The sequence below is a fragment of the Pleurodeles waltl genome, chromosome 9 (genome assembly GCF_031143425.1).
Source record: "Pleurodeles waltl isolate 20211129_DDA chromosome 9, aPleWal1.hap1.20221129, whole genome shotgun sequence".
NCBI classification, from domain to species: domain Eukaryota; kingdom Metazoa; phylum Chordata; class Amphibia; order Caudata; family Salamandridae; genus Pleurodeles; species Pleurodeles waltl.
The window spans coordinates 268,748,985-268,763,315 of record NC_090448.1 but is presented as its reverse complement, the minus strand read 5'-3'; the positions used below and the strand labels follow the sequence as shown (position 1 = coordinate 268,763,315).

The 14,331-nt window shown below is 43.5% G+C and overlaps 1 protein-coding gene across 2 annotated transcripts in view; it reads left to right on the top strand.

The window, feature by feature from the left end:
* The window catches only part of OMD (osteomodulin), a 56,666-nt gene that overhangs the window by 25,079 nt on the left and 17,256 nt on the right, over positions 1–14,331 (top strand). The gene's annotated exons all lie outside the window — the stretch shown is intronic.

Below are 14,331 nucleotides of genomic sequence, written 5' to 3'. Positions count from 1 at the left end.
TCCCTTCCCAAAAGATTCACAGAATTTCCAACACCTCCTCCTAGAAAAAGGGTTTCTTGCATAACAGGGCCTCATTTACAAGCCCTTTGCACCACAGCTGCATCATTTTTTTTTACGCAGCGGTGGTGCTAGGACCTAATGGGTCAGTCTGTAAAACCCTGCATCACATTATACCTGCACCAGGTATAATGTATGCAGGGTAGGCGCTCCCATGGAAAATGCCACACAGAACTGATGCAGTGAAATTTCTATTTCACTGGGTCATTCTGCGACTTCACTGCATCAAAATATTAGCACCTGCTCAGAGCAGGCGTAAAACTGACACAGAGCTTTTTCCTATGGGAGACTTCTCACATTGCTGGAATTGCAACAGGCCAAAGATGCTACTCCAGCAACGTGTGAGTTTAGCGCCAACAGATGCGTCAGAATTCCTGACGCATCTGTAAAAACATGCACAAATGGAGATCTGTTTTGTAAATACAGTGCAACTATGATGTTGTTAGGGGATGTGCTGGAAGCACAAGAAATCTGACGCATCGATGGTGCTACATCAGATTCTTGTAAATGAGGCCCATGGTATCTTGAAGATGTCCCACTGGGAACAGCATCGGTTTTGTCTAAATTTGTTAGTCTATTTTGCTACCTTCTGATATAGAAAGTACTGGATTACTTTGTGTGTGATTTGGTAGAGTACTTCCGTTTCAAAGACTAAGCACTGGCTGGACATTGAGTTATGAACCTCTATCAGTTGGTTTGTTTTAGTTTTTGACCCCACCCTACCTCATTATTAATTCCTTAAACTTCCTGACCTTGCTACCCCGAGAGCTGGTGCTAAAGGGGTATTCTTAACGCTCAGTTTTGACCTCAATACAGTGGTGGCTGCTATCAAAGATAAGTGGTGAGGTGGGTGGTGAGGGAATGTCGGGGGCAAGGGGTAGATAACAAATAAAGTACTTACTTGCCTCTGCTGGCCGCCATCTCAGTCTGACTCCCAATTCCCCAAGGGCCTTTACACACTGCACAGACTTTATACACTGCACAGGATCCCAGACGCCAAGACACTGCTCTCATGCTGATAATGTTATTTACCAGCATGAGAGCAGCACTGTGTTTGGCCAGAGCTGGCTGGTTTAACACTTCCTCAGGGCCTGGGAGCCTGTGCCTCTACTCCACGCAGCTGTGCAGCACAGCTCGGGTGGGTAGATCTAAGTGCACACGTTGGTTTGGCCGTCCTTGGACAGACAACCAAACTGACATTTGCACTTAATGTGCACACTATTCCTCCTCACCATGGAGTCATCATGGCCTCGCCCTGCCCTTGACTGAGCTGGTTCTGGCGTTGTAAGAAAAATAAAATGATAATGAGATGGTTTTATTATAATTTTATTTTTCACATTTCCCTCTGCTGGCTCTCATCAGAGGGTGCAACGCTTCTCCACCATAACGGAGGAGCTGCTGCTGCCTCAATATTGAGGTTAAGACCAAGGATACCAGTTGTAATGGGCTCTGAATTTCATGATTCAAACACTGTTACTCCTGTCTACCCTTGGACTCTTGAAAATGTTCTGACAGTTGGAGGCAAGCAGTGAGGTTCACTAGATACCATTACCAACAAATACCAATAAAGGTTAATAAGTACAGCTTCTTCAAGCTGCAAACAGGAAAGGACATTCTGCAAAATTATTTCCTCAATGCGTTGAAGGAGATGTATTAGGATATGGTGTGGAGGGTTCTAAAGTCCAAAGATGGGTAGATCATTATAGATTTCATGATGGACTAGTGGAAGAAAGAGGCCCTTACACTAAAGAAAAATGTTGTAGAAAACATGGTGGAGCAGTAGAAGATACTCCAGAGGAGAGTGTTGTGGACACAACTTTCAGAGTTTCCAAGTGCAGATGTCACCTAGATTCCCCCTAGAGTCCCCCAAAGCAGTACCCTCCACCCATCTCTAGGGTACCATTGTCTATTGTTACAAAGATCATTCCTTTAGGTAGAATGGCTTTTGCTGAGACCCTGAAACTTGAGCTAGCACCCCAGAAAGCTAAGAAATGGTGGGTGGAAATGGTTAGGGAGAAACACAGGCTAGCACACCAGGACAAAGAGGATAAATGAAGGTGTAGACAGGATGAATGGGAAAGAGAAAGACGGAAGAACAGGGACAGGAGAGATAAAGAGAAAGTGATTTAAATAAGGAGCGGATCACCATGGAAAAACAGAAGGTCAGATTAGCAGAAGAAGGGAAGAAGAGAAGAGAGAAGAAGATAGTAGAAGACAGAAGACGGCAGAAGATGTGAGAAAACAGAAGATGAGAGAAGAGTGCAGAGACCAGAAGGCAGAAAACATAATGCCGTAAAGAAGACAGCGAAGACAGATGACGGTACGCAGAAAGAAAAAAGAAGATGGAGGGCAACAAAGAAAGAAGACCGAGAAAAAGGCATTGAAGAAAGAAGACATCGGTAAAGTAAGAAGAAGGCACGCTAGAAGAAAAAAGAAGGCAGCAATGAAGAAAGAAGACAGAGTAGAGAGCAGCAAAGAAAGAAGACATCAGAGAAGAAAGAAGATGGTATGCAAGAAGGAAAAAAGAAGTACCTTCAGGTTCGCAGCCAGAGTGAAGGACACTGGCCAGAGTCCAATAGGAAGTGACTGGAAGGAGAACTAGGTCCACAGGCAACTCCACGGCAAGAGCGGAGAAGTCGATGACAGGAAGTCATATGAAGACGATGTGCTGGCCAATCTGAAGCAGGTAAACCAGAGCAATGTTGGAGTAAGCCAATGGTAAGTTCAGGTAAGTAAGGGGCTGGATCCAAGCCCCTTTCAAGTTTTTTTTACTAAGAAAAGATTTTGCAAGCACGCGTGCAAGCACGCGTGCAGGCGAAACCTAAAAAGGATTTGTTTTGGTAATAGTGATTTCCACTACAAGTCTAAGGAATCCTCCACTAGGTACCAAGGGAGTTGTTACATATGTAGGTCCCAGGCACTGCCATTCTAGGCTGGTTTCTCAGTTGGAAAGGTGCAAAATCTAAATGATATGTCGATGGCAGCCACTCCAGTAGGTTGTGTTCTTTTTTCAGAGACTAAAGTGATTGGAAAGATACATGAGAATTACAATATAATAGATGAGTGTATGAAGGATGTTGTGATTAGATGGTATGGGCTAAACCTAGCCCAATACTTGCAAACATTCTGTGAGATGAAGTAGACAGATGGAGTTGCCTTTGGGATTTGGATCCCTTTTATAGTGACTGATTAGAATGAGAGGTAAGGAAGTGAAGGACTAACAGTCCCTAAATCAACTGATGATAGTAAAGAGGCTCAAGGAAGAGTGTACTAAATCACTCAGATAGTACATGTCTGAACTTACTGAAAAGTATCAAGAGACGTTTGCTATGTTGTCTGACAAGTAGCAAGCAACCAGAGTGCACAAGGGGCTTCAGCAGCGTAGACAGAATATCAAAAGGGCTAAACAGTGCAAAAGGGCTCCATACAACATGCCATAATGTATTTTCTGTGAGTGTGACATTTATAAAGAACCTGTTTATTATCAGTTATAATACCGTTCCTGAAAGAGACTTTTTATACTTTCTTCACAGATCCTGTCCAGTTAAGTCCTGTTCACTGTGACTTTCTATGTCTTAGATCCAGATAGCTACAGCTGTCTGTTGGCCAAACCTACTGTTATAGATAAAGTGGGCTTTGGGTCACCACTTGCTCCTGATTGGATGGTTTTGGAAGTTCAGTTGTGTCCTCTTGATTTCCTTCCTATTCATGTGTTCCTCCTAGGAGAATTCCGGTCTCACAGTGTTCTGATTATTCTGCTTGTATTCTCCCATTGCTTTCAATTAGGGAGCTGCTATTTTCTTTCACTTTGAGATCTCCTTGGAAGTGCATGTGTTTTGTTTTGCTTGCTCTCTCCCCTCTGTGTGCTGCTTCCCTCTCACTCTCCCCACTGAGCAAAATGAGTTGCTTCTCTACCCACTCCAGCTTGTCTATTACTTTCCCTGCCCCTCTCCATCAGCATTGTTAACTACTATTCATGCTCCTCCATTGCTCCTCTGCCACTCTCTGCAAGGAATCTCCTCCACCCACATCTCTACCAATTCATTTAATTGTTTATGTTTTGCCAACTGCCAAGCTGTTGGTGGCCACCCATCCTAAAACATTTTGTTAACCTTTCAAGATGGATTTCTTCAAATGGGCATTCATGCTCATGCATGTACAGCAAGCACCCAGGAATGGTTTACATTATTTCAACATATTCAATAAATCATGGCCTCAGCAGATGTGCACACATCCACCAGGGCCATCTCTTGGTCATTATTAGTCAAATGATTAACAATGGGTGCTACTGCAGTGTGTTTATTTTTACAGTGTCCACCCTTTGCTCAATGACCCATGTGTCCATTTGTTTGTTTGTGCTGTGCCTCTCATTTCTCTTAGCTATCTTTAATAATTCAAGTGTTCCGAGTTGTAGGTCCCTGTGTTTTCTGCCAGAGCCCTGCATGTGTATCTGTCTGTACTCTACATGTCTATCTTTGCTTCAGGTGCCAGTCTGTGCTACAGTTCTGTTGTCTGGATGTCTGTATAGATTTATGTGTCACTCTGTGCTCCATGTATCTGTCTTCAATGCAAGGATCTCTCTGAACACCATGTCAGTGTTCATTCTGTATGCCTTTGTGCTGTCAGTGTTCTATTTATGGGCTACAACCATGTGTCAGTGCTCCATCTATCTGTCTCTGCTATAGATGTCTGCCTGTTCATCAGGCACTGGCCTGTGCTCTAAGTGCCAGGTTGTGTTCCGAGTATTTGCCTTTTTCCAGCTTTCTTTCTTTGGTTCATGTTATATTTGTTAAGGCTCTATCTGCTCCCTCTGATGACATCAGGTCCGCCTCAGTTGATGCTGTCTGCTTGTCATATGTACATGACCATGCTGCTGAATAACATATGTTTTCATATCTGATTGGTGCTGCATAGATGTGTTTGATGTATTTAGATGTATGATTTGCTATATCATGTATTGTGGCTTCTGTGTAGATGTTTGCATTGTTATGCAGACCTACTTGAAATTGTAAAGTGCTGCAAAACACAGTTGAAACCAAACTGGTTTGGTTCCAGTCAAGAAGTTCTTTACTTAACTTGTCTGAGCAAGACATCCATGTACCAGCCATAACTCATAACTGCCACTGGTAGAACCCCACACTTCAGGAATCCACGACTAAAGATTCATAGTTAAGATTCCAAAGCATGTCTTGAAGACACAACATATCCCCCATTGACCATTAAAACAAACTACATTTGAAAAGAGGATAAAAAATGAAACAATAATACTAAAAAGTTGTATATAACTTTGCGAAGGGTAGAATATAGGAATTCCAGGGGATCCCACAGAGCAATGGTAAGTGAAGAGCAAATTATACTTGCACATAATCCTCCAGATATGTAGGTGGACTTTGCTATCACCCTTCCCGAACCAAAATCACTCCTCATTCTCTGGCCACATAACTCCTTTTACAACACAATCACCACCGTTGGGCACTCTTCTTTCCCCTCCCACACCACTGAGAGCCAATCCTTGATCAACCTCCCAACTCCTCATCTCCCATCAACATAAATCCACTGCAACCACTTTCTTCACTATTCACTTCACACTCACCTCCTTTTTGATTAAGAGCTACTCTGTGTCTGTTTCATTTGTCTCCATTTCCCAACACCACACGCCACTCATTCATCTCTTTGCCTTTAAAAGGTCCTTTGAACTTCAAGAGACCACTCCTCACATGGCTACACTTAATTTGAGTCCAATAACCAACTTCAATTGTGCATGTCACTGAAACCTGCAGGCCAAGAAATGCAACCTTTACATCACATTCATCAACATTCCTCCAGCCAGCTGTGGGCCTGATTTAAAACGGCGGACGGGTTACTCCATCACAAGCGTGATGGATATCCCATCTGCCAAAATCTAAATCCCATTATGTTCTTTGGGATTTAGATTTCGGCAGATGGAATATCCGTCACAGTTGTGCCAGAGTAACCTGTCCGCCGGGTTCTAAATCAGGCCCTTAGTACAAGTTTGGTTCTAAGTTTACGACCTCTCATAACCTCAAACAGAGAAATTAGCAGCATACTATTTACAGTAGAAAGATGTGCCCATACCGACTCATTACCAGCAGTTCATACACTAGAGCCACCCTGAACTGCCATTTGGATAGCCTCTTCCACCATGAGGTTTGCCCTTTCAGCAATACCATAGGCTTCAGGATTGTACAAGGCTGTGATGATGCTTAATACCAAAGTCACTCAAAAATGTCTTCATTTCCTCCAACGTGAGTTAAGTTCCATTATCAGCTATCAGGATATTGGGGAAACCACCCACCCTGAAAATCTCTTAAAAGAACAGAAATTGTGAAATTTCACACAGAAACTTGACTTCCACCAAACTTTTAAAAAACATCTACCCAAACCCCAGACAATCTTAACCATCTACCCACCCCAGCTAGTAGACCCAGAAAGTCCATACAGACACTATGCCATGCTTGTCCGGGCCCCTGAACATGACTCAAGAAAATTGTGAAACACTTTAAGTCTCTTCTCACTCTCCTTGCATACTGTGCACCACTTCATCCATTGAGCGGTTTGTGCATCAAACCATGGCCACCACAAATATTCTTTGACTCTCTTCTTCACCATAGACTGACCACAATTCTCCTCGTAGGCTAACTGTATAATTCTCCTCCTCAGTCCTCCTCAGATTCTCATGGGGAACATATCTGTCACCCCATCTGTCATCAAAACATGTCTTCCATTCAAATGTAACTTGTCCAAGATTTTGACAAAAGGCCTGACCCATGGACCCACACTACTCTTCCTACGTCCTCCCTTGTCCACCATTCAACACACTAACTGTTTCCATTTCATACACCCACTCATTCTTGGTAAAAACACCCACACCACACCGAACCACCTCCTCCAGCCAAGCTACAGGACCTTCATTTTCTCTGGCTAGCACTGCCTCTCCATCAACAACTTGCCAATCCAATGGAAGATGAGAGAGACCACCTGCTTGAGCACTGCACCAGCCAGGATTATATTCAACAATATACAGAAATTCTTGTGAGCGTGCAACCAACCTCAAAAATCTGACTGAGCCTTTACCCGTACCTCCAGGTGCAAGAACTTTCACCAGGGGTGTGTGGTCAGGGTGAATTTTAAAGCCCACAACATACAAATAAAAATATTCAGCACTCCAAGCTGTGGCCAATTCTTCATGCTTGTTTACAGAATAATTGAGTTCTGTCGATGATTGTGAAGCAAACACCACCATTCCCTCCACGGTATTGTGCAACTGAAATAAAACAGCACAAATCCCTGTGGCTTTAGAATGAACTGTCAAAAAAGATCAAAACTTAACATCAAATGACACAAAAATTCCTGATCAACATATTTTTTTACTAAATCAAAACAATTCTGTCATCTGAATGCACATCATTGCCTTAACAATATTTTTAACTGCTCGATCTCACCAGCAAAGTTCTTCATGAACTTTAAGTAGCATTCAATTAACCCTTGATTGAACTTGATTGGTCCCTGTCCTGAGGAGAAAGAGGTGACTTAATGGCCTCAAGGAGATCTCTTTTAGGTTCCACCCCCTTATCCGTGATAGTATGTTCCAAATATTTAATCTCCTCTGTTAAAAAATAAATTTCTCTTTGCACTTGAGTGTGCAGCTCCACCGTTGCTCCATAAACCAGAATATCATCCTGGAAATAAATGATATTAGGCAAATCTTTGAACACCTGTGACATCATCCGTTAACCTTTAGGAGCTGCCGAAATGGTACCCTTGTAAAATTAAGTGTGCCTTCAATGGTACCAAATGCTGTATTTTTCTTGAACGTTTTGTGTAACCAAATCTGATTACAAAAACATTTCTCAAATCTAACTTTAAAAAAAAACTTACCACCAATTAACAACAATAACAATTTATTGATACGGAGTAAAGGAACGTTATCAGTTACAATATTTTGATTCACACTTCTCAGGTCAACACAAAATCTCACTTGACCAGCCTTTTGTTTAGTGACAACATGTGATATCCAATATAAAGCCTCCACGGGCTCTATAACTCCCTCCTTTATCATTTCAGTCAAGATTTGTTTGACTTGATCCCTGATTATCAGGGGGACCTTTCTTAGTTTATGTTTGGCAGGTACTACAATGAGTTTGACAATAATTTCATGCACATACCCCTTCCAATCTTTGAGGTGGGGAGGGGGAATCTACAGAGAGAGTGGGATGACCTCCGGTTATTATAATACTAATATGTTAATTTCACTAAGGTCTGTTGCCGCTCCAGCTGCAATGCCAGTAGCAGCAACTGATTTGACAAGTAGATATTATATGACCCATTAGCAAACAATGAGCACATATAAAAAGGCTGTTGTGTCAAACAGTCATAGAGAGTCCTTCTGAGAGCTAGAAGGAGTGTGGGAGCATCATATGTTAATGGCAGCAACAAGCAGAGCAGCTTGCACACTAGGAGTGCATACTAAGTGCATTGCCTGGTATGAGGTCTTTCATATACTCAAAGGAACTGCATTTGAGTTGGCACAGCCAAAAATGTTTAATCATAACCTCTTTGCTTTCTATATGGTGCATGGTGCCACAATCATCTGGTTACATACATCACTCTAACCAAGATGTTACCATTCTTCAGAGAAATAGTACTCATGTTAACTATTCTGAAAAGATTGAAATCTCAGTTGACCCATTAGTATTTGAGTTGGTAACCAAAGGTTGCCCACCAAGTAGTGACACAAGCACATCAACGCATAGACCTGTGCTGTTTCCTCCTGACTTCCATCACCCTACGAATTACAGCTCCACTTCAGCCCTATGGTTTGTCTTCCTTTTGTGTCACCCACATCTGCTCTTTTACAACCCATGAGTTCAATGAAGCTGCAAAGTTTTTCAGACTGGCCATTTTTACGGTAGTTGCTGCTTTGGAATGTGATTGAGGGCCAGTGCAAAAGACTGTCTGCTTTGTATATACCACTCAATATTGTGTTCCATCCACTTGAGAATCTTAGCCCTATAGATGAACTGTGAGCTGGAGGAATCTCTACTCAAGAAGTGGACTCCTTTTCAATTGGTAGGGGTCCAGTCAAGCAAGAGATCTGGTTTGATCAGTTAGACGTGTAGTCTGTGTCTCATTTCTCCTTTGTGCACCCCCTAGCATAGAAGGAGACTTACCTGTCAGACTGAAGCACCATCTAGAAGAAGCACTATATTAAATGATCAGAAGACATGCTGAACCTCTCCTAGTGAGCCACTGCAGAGATCTGATCAAACTTTAGCCAAAATACTTAGGTCTTGTGCATTTTCCCATGACTGACTAAGCTCTGGAGAAAGGTTAGTTGAAAGAGGCTTGCAAAACGTGCAAATGGAGGCAATCCCATTGTGAGAAAGTCTCTTTTTTTCATGGTCATCCCATTTTTGTGGACTAATGCTAATGGATTTTAACTCGGGACTACAGCACATGTTTTGCCATCCACTAGGCTGATAAAAGAAACATGGCTTCAGGACTGCCTGTGCAGCCTGACTTTGGCAGCTTTTAAAAGTGCAGGCAAACCTCTCAAATAACCGTTTTTGACAGGGAAGAATCCTACTTTTAAATATTAAATAAGTAACCCTTAAATGGGCCTTGCCATCTCATGGTAAGTAACCATTATTTAAAAGTGGTACATGGAAAAATTTAATATTGGCATGTACCTCATTTGACCAGGCCCCACAAGCTATTTACATGTTAGAGGGCTGCAGCTGACCTATGAGAAAAACAAAAGCTCAGGTAATGCTGCTGACATTGGTTTGTCATACATTACAGCGGTGATTCAACCACTATTTTTAATGTTTACGAAAAATCCAAATCAGTGGTGAAGTCAAAGCTTTAGCCACTGCTGTGCATGGACTTTGGCCGTGTGCGGCGTGGGTTGGCCGTAAGCCCTGTAGCCAACCCCCTATAACCACCCAATCCTGCGTTGTTCATGGTCAAAGACCATGTGTGTATTGTTGGCCGCAGGGCCTCTCTCTCTGGGTGTGAGAATTAGTGTGAAAGGGTGCCTCTTGATGTGGGAGTGGGTGTGAGAGTGTCTGTCTGGATGGTAGAGTGGGTGTGAGAGGATTTCTGTGGGTGTGAGAGTGTCTCTGTGAGTGGGTGTGTAAGTGTCTGTGCGAGTCTGTGAGTGGGTCTTTGAGGGGGTGCATGAATGTCTGAGGGGGTCCGTGAGTGGGAGTATGAGCCTCTGAGTGAGTTTGTTCATAAGTGTGAGCGTATAATTGTGTCTGTGAGTCTCTGAGTGGGTCTGTTAGTAGATGTGTGAGTCTCTGGGTTGGTTTGTGAGTGGTTGCATGAGTGTCTAAGTGGGTCTGTGAGTGAGTGTGTGAGTGTCTGAGTAGGTTTGTGAGTGAGTACATGAATCTCTAAGTGCATCGGTGAGTGAGTGCATGAGTGTCAAAGTGGGTCTGTGAGTGAGTGCATACGTCTCTGAGTGGGTCTGTGAGTGGGTGCATGAGCCTGAGTGGGTCTGTGAGTAGGTCTAAGTGGTCTGTGAGTGGGTGAATGATTCTCTAAGTGGGTCTGTGAGTGAGTGTGTAAGTCTCTGAGCCTGTCTCTCTGGGTGTGAGAATAGGTGTGAGAGGGTGTCTCTGGGTGTGAGAGTCGGTTTGAGAGTGTCTGTCTGGGTGTCAGAGAGTATATTTGGGTGTAAGAGTGTCTGTCCGGGTGGGAGAGGGTGTCTCTGGGTGTGAAAGTGGGGGTGAGAGTGTCACTGTAAATAGGTGTGTGAGTGTCGGTGTGGGTCTGTGAGTGGGTTCATGAGTGTCTGAGTGGGCCTGTGAGTGGGTATTTGAGTCTCTGAGTGGGTCTGTGAATGAGTGTGCAAGTTTCTCAGTGGGTCTGTGAGTGGGTGCATGAGCCTCTGAGTGGGTCTGTAAGTGTGTGCGTGCGTCTCTGAGTGGGTTTGTGAGTGGGTGCATGAGTGTCTAAAAGGGTTGGTGAGTGGGTGTGTGAGTATCTTAGTAGGTTTGTGAGTGGGTACTTGAATCTCTAAGTGTATCTGTGAGTGAGTGCATGAGTTTCTGAGTGGGTCTGTGAGTGGGTGCGTAAGCCTGAGTGGGTCTCTGAGTATATGTGTGAATGTCTGAGTGGGTCTGTGAGTGGGTGCCTGAGTGTCTAAGTGGGTCTGTGAGTGAGTGTGTAAGTCTCTGAGCCTGTCTCTCTGGGTTTGAGAATAGGTGTGAGAGGGTGTCTTATGTGAGAGTGGGTGTGATAGTGTTTTTGTGTATCAGGGTCTATGTGGGTGTGAGAGTGGGTGTGGGAGTGTCTGGGTGTGAGAGTAGGTGGGAGAGGGTATCTCTGGGTGTGTGAGTGGGTGTGACAGTGTCTCTGTAAATTGGTGTGTAAGTGGATGTGTGAGAGTCTGAGTGGGTCTGTAAGCAGCTACAGAAATGTCTGAGTGGATCTGTGAGTGGGTGCATGAGTGTCTAAGTGGGTCTGTTAGTGAGTCTCTGAGTGGGTCTGTGAGTGGGTGCGTGAGTGTCTGATTGGATCTGTGAGTGGGTTCCTGAGTCTCTGAGTGGGTCTGTGAATAAGTGTGTGAGTCTCTGAGTGGTTCTGTGAGTGGGAGCATGAGTCTTTGAGTGGGTTTGTGAGTGGGTGCATGAGTGTCTAAATGGGTCTCTGAGTGGGTGTGTGAGTGTTTGAGTAGGTTTGTGGGTGGTACATGAGTCTCTGAGTGCATGTGTGAGTGAGTTCATGAGTTTCTGAGTGGGTTTGTGAGTGAGTGCATAAGTCTCTGAGTGGGACTGTGAGTGGGTGCAAGAGCCTGAGTGAGTCTGTGAATAGGTGTGTAAATGTCTGAGTGCGTCTGTGAGTGGGTGCATGAGTGTCTAATCAGTTCTGAGTGAGTGTGTGAGTCTCTGAGCTTGTCTCTCTGAGTGTGGGAGTAGGTGTGAGAGGATGTCTCTGGGTGTGAGAGTAGGTGTGAGAGTGACTCTGTGAATGGCTGTGTGAGTGTCTGTGTGGGTCTGTGAGTGGGTCAGTGAGGGGGTGTGTATGAAAGTCTGAATGGGTCTGTGAGTGTGTGCATGAGTGTCTAAGTGGGTCTGTGAGTGAGTGTGTGAGTCTCTGAGTGGGTCTGTGAGTGGGTGCATGAGTGTTCAAGTGGGTCTGTGAGTAGGTGTGTGAGTCTGAGTGGGTCTGTGAGTGGGTACATGAGTCTCTGAATGCATCTTTGAGTCACGGCTTGAGTTTCTGAGTGGGTCTGTGAGTGCATGAATGTCCGAGAGGGTCTGTGATGGGTGAGTGAAGGTCTGAGTGGATTTGTGAGTGGGTGCATGAGTGTCTAAGTGGGTCTGTGAGTGGGAGCATGAGTGACTGAATGGGTCTGTGAGTGAGTGTGTGTGCAGCCATCTTGGGACTTTGCTTCAGCCGAGTTCCAGAAAAAAGGTAAACAATAAAAGGGACAAGGGAAGAGACACCCTGACCCCTTAGCTCTGGCGCTGGGGCAAAAAAACATTTTGTTTTAAATTTTCACTGTGATTCACTGCGGATCTGGTAAAAATAAAAAAAAGGAAAAAATAAGTATGGGCTACCGTGCTTGTTTTAATAAAGTCCCCAGGTAGGCCAGGTCCAGGGGGTACTGAAAAAGGAGGAGGGCACACAGGGCCCCCTTGCTAGAGTTTGTATTAGCCCATGGGACCAACACCTGTCCAGGGCGATCAGAAAGAATAATGCCAAACAGCTCCTTCTCGCAGAAAGAAAAGCTTTCATCTATTTCCCTGTACGCATACATGCGTGCTGGGAAACAGATGAAAACATTGCTCCCGCAATCAGGGAGCTGCTATTCTTAGCAGCTCCCTGCTTGAGGGAGCTAGCTAGGACCGCAGGTGCCTTGAGGCTCCCACCTGTTGGCTTGTCACTCTCTCTTTCTCCTCATCCCATAAAGGAATGGAAGAGAGACAGTTTGTTATTGCAATGGTCCCTCCAAGCAATAACTTCAAAGTGTCACACTGGCAACATGTTTGGTTCAAATGGTATAGTTATGTTTTGATGAACAACAGACCAGGGACACTTCTGGCCTAATAGTAAAGCTCTTGGACTGTCACTCAGTAGGTTGAAAGTTCAAATGCTAGTATCTCATGGCAGTATGTCTGTTTATTTTCAAGTGTTTTTAATGTTAAACACTTCTAGTAATAGAATATTGAAGTATTTTTCCCATCTGTGAGTTGAATATCATAGGTAAGCCTGGTCCAAACACAGTAAGTAGTCGCTTCTATCCTAGTGGTTAAGGTCTCAGACTCTCGGGTTGAGGGTTCCAGTCTAGGTGAGTGTGTGGTCATTTCCCTGCCCTAGTTTCTTTTTAACTAGAAGTATTTATGGTACATACTGAAAGGTGATCTCACTCTTTTTAATTGACAAATACATTTTTTTCAATTTGTTCAGAAATATCCAAATCTAAGTATGACATTCTTCAAACCCTAAAGAGCTCTCTATCTCTCTCCCTCTCCCTCTCTCCAAAAGCTGTGCACGGCAGAGGATTGGGTGGTTATTGGGGCTTTCCTGCATGGGGTTTGGTGGCTATAGGAATTGGCTGCAAGACCGGGCCACAGGCCAGGCTCTGCAGTCAACCTCCAATGCGCATCGCCATAGGCCATGCGCTGCAGTATTTGGATTAATGTATATAGTAGTTTAAATTACTTTATGTTAAAAAAAACATAGAAATTCACTGAAAAAAACTAAAGCTTGCAGGGACATTATAGTTAGGAAATAGAATGAAAAACCTTAGAAATTAACTTAAAAAACTAAAACAAATAACTAACAAAAAACAAAGGTTACAGAGATGTTATAGTTAGGCACAAACCCAGAGAAATTCAATTGTTTCAAGAAACTATAAAGTGCATCTTAACGTAACTATAACTCGCAACTTCGCCATGCACTGCTAATTACCCCACAAATTACAGCACTCGACATCTTTGGTAACATCATTGATAATGTCACTATAACATCTGCAGTAAAATTATTGATCAATTAATTGTGCATGGCGGGGGCACGAGTTATAGTATTATAGAACACACACAGTTAAACATTAAATGCTGGTATAGTATAGTCTATTTCACCCTCTTTTAAATTCAGCTTTAGGTGAATCCAAGGTGTTAATGTTCCCTGATGAATGACCAGTTTCCCTCTAAACGAAAAACAATATACAAAAATGTAATTTCTACTGATGCTAGTAATAACAATATTTCAATAAATAATGCATTTATGATTCATTACTAT